Source organism: Pseudophryne corroboree, chromosome 5 (assembly GCF_028390025.1).
Source record: "Pseudophryne corroboree isolate aPseCor3 chromosome 5, aPseCor3.hap2, whole genome shotgun sequence".
In the NCBI taxonomy this organism is placed as follows: domain Eukaryota; kingdom Metazoa; phylum Chordata; class Amphibia; order Anura; family Myobatrachidae; genus Pseudophryne; species Pseudophryne corroboree.
In genome coordinates, this window is record NC_086448.1 from 766,449,865 (window position 1) to 766,452,604 (window position 2,740).

General features: G+C 49.3%; 1 non-coding gene across 1 annotated transcript; it reads right to left on the reverse strand.

Annotated features, from left to right (window-relative positions):
• Nucleotides 1-1,263: 1,263 nt before the first annotated feature.
• LOC134929841 (5S ribosomal RNA) lies at nt 1,264-1,382 on the reverse strand. Its single transcript, XR_010178641.1, has one exon. It is a non-coding gene; the product is annotated as a 5S ribosomal RNA (ribosomal RNA).
• Between the last annotated feature and the right edge of the window lie 1,358 nt (nt 1,383-2,740).

The window sequence follows — 2,740 nt, forward strand, 5'->3', positions numbered from 1 at the left end:
GCCCAAGCGAAGATGCAGGGTCCGAGTCTGTAGACATGGAGACCTCCAAGGAACATAAAGCAGAATCGTGATTCTGATCTGTATCAAAGTATCAATTGATCCTGATGCGAAGCATCCTGTAACCTAGAGGACAATTGTTCCCCAACCTACCTGCTCCGGATACGGTAGAACCATGCTGCCGCATATGTCGATGGATCCCTGAGCAAGGTTGCCTCAGGAAAACGGCGGCTTGATGGACCGGCGATACACCGAGGTGTATACCCTAGAGAGGTTCTGATACCATCTCCTGCCATCTGCGGGGAAAAGATAGGAAAACAAACCCTGTTTGATACCTGATATTGTGTATTCGGGTGTCTGTCGGCCGCCTACCGGAGCCTGCCCAGCTCATCCGAAACTGAACCAGTCGCTGTCATTTTCGTCAATGGCGTGGAACCCTGATGGACTTGACGTGTCCTCCTCCTTTACCTGCAGTATCAGATGAACTGCTGTATTATGTACCTGTATATTCTGAGACACTGGTTCAGATCCACAGAAAACAGACATCAGTAATGCATGGAATGTTAGCAAAGTTTCTTTTTGGAAAGGTGTGTTTGGTCCCGCTGTGATTTGATCCTGTGACCTTGGAAACCAAAGTCCAAGGGCTTACCTGATGAGCTATTGTCTGGTTAATAGTGACATTACCTGCATCATTGATCAAACAGGGGTGTGCAGGTGCGTGGAGGGCGAAGCAGATGGCTCCGCCGCATACTTCACACCTAAGAGGGAATTCTTCGACTATCCCAGGAGAGACAAACGAAAGGAGAAAAGGTGGGTTAAATAAACAGAGCCCTACGTAAGGTCTGCACTATAATGTGTAGTGACCGATACGATTAAAATAAACTTTCTGGAGCAGCGGAGACCTGAACCAGCAACGCTGCGCTGTGGGACAGGAGTCTTAGCCCTAGGCTATAGGAGTTCTCCTTAAAGTTTTGTTTGGATTCAAACCCCTGTTCAGATACCCGCTACTAGCGTACTGAGCCGCAGCGCTATTTGTCTGATGCCTTACACGCATTCCACAATTACAAATAGCATTAGTAACTAGTGACAACAAGGAATAATAAAGGGAAGGCAACACCCCGCCCTGTATTTAGTGTACCGCTAATTAAGGTGCACCAGATGTTTCTCTGAGGTTCCGCTGGCTTTTCAAAATGGTGACCAGCCTGTGAGAAAGATGGGGGAAAATGTTATGTGCAAGATGTTGTTATTAGAAAACATTGCGGAAGTAGCCTACAGCACCTGGTATTCCCAGGCGGTCTCCCATCCAAGTACTAACCGGGCCTGACCCTGCTTAGTTTCCGAGATCAGACGAGATCGGGCGTGTTCAGGGTGGTGTGGCCGTAGGCTTTTATCCCCTATATCTGGTATTTTATGGATTTATCTATATACATACCTACACGCACTTAAATATATATATCTATATATATACATGCACAAACATAACTATATATGTATATATACACACACACCGTAGGTAAATAAATACTGCACAGTAGATCCTTTTAATTATTATTGAGCTGAGTCCCAGCTACTGTAATAGAGCAGGTTCCCTGATTTGCAAGTAGGAAAATGCTGGGTAGAGGACTCTACTGCAGGAGGAATGTATCTATATTTCAGCAGCCTGAAGTATCGAAAAGTTACAAATCCCAGAGCTGTTGCCTAGCGACGGGGAGACCTGGGAGCCCGCTGAGTAAAGCGGGTTAACTGTTAATATACCTGGGACTTTATTTGTATTTGTCTCTGAGTATGCAAGATTAGCCCACTGGGCTATAGGAGACACTGCAAATATGAAGCCAGGTCTGTGCAGGGAGGAAATGGCCGCCAGAGTGAAACTCCTCTGGGCTATGCGATAAAATCTATATAGTGGATAACTGGATTAGTGCTGAGCCACTCTGACTATATCACATTCTCCTCAGCACCATGTGCATTAAACTCACATAAATGCCTATTACACTATAACAGTGGCCGGGGAGCGGAGAATGCTGAGCCCGCTGTACAGAGCAGGAGTTAGCTCCGCCCCCCGGCTATGGCGCCTTATTGCAAAACTAAGCGGGAAGCGAGCTGTACCCTCCGCTGGGCCTGCGAGTCACCGCCGGGGAGCGCTGAGCGCTGAGCCCGCTATACAGCGCTAGTAGAGCCCTGTATCTGCTAGCCGCCGCCGGGGAGTGTTGCGCTGAACAGAGCGCGAGTCGCCGCCTGGGAGCAGGGAGCGCTGAGCTCGCTCTACAGAGCGGGACTTAGCTCCGCCCCCTCCGTACAAGGCGCCAAATTTAAACATTGCTTTGCGCTCGAGCGGGATCCCTGTGCCGGCTCTGTGAGTCGCGCTGAGTGGGTGCGGGGGGTGCGGGGAGCTGGGGGAGCAGAGGGTTATCAGAATGACACACACCCGTTTTTCAGTCAGGGTTGTATAAACACATACTCAGCCTCCCCCAATCATCCTGTCTGTTTCTCCATGAGGAGGACAGGTAAGGATACAATAAAGTACATTACAGCCCCAGAGAGCCCTTCTGGAGTGGGTTGTACAACAATAAACAGATTGCTCTAAAAACATACATAGCCACCACAAATAAAGTATACTTCACTCACCACTGTGTTCTTGGTGGATCGGCCCCGACACACGCCGCACGCAGCGGCGTCCAGCCGGAATCTTCTGTGGTGGGGTGGTCCCGACACAAGCCGCACGCAGCGGTGTCCGACCATTTTT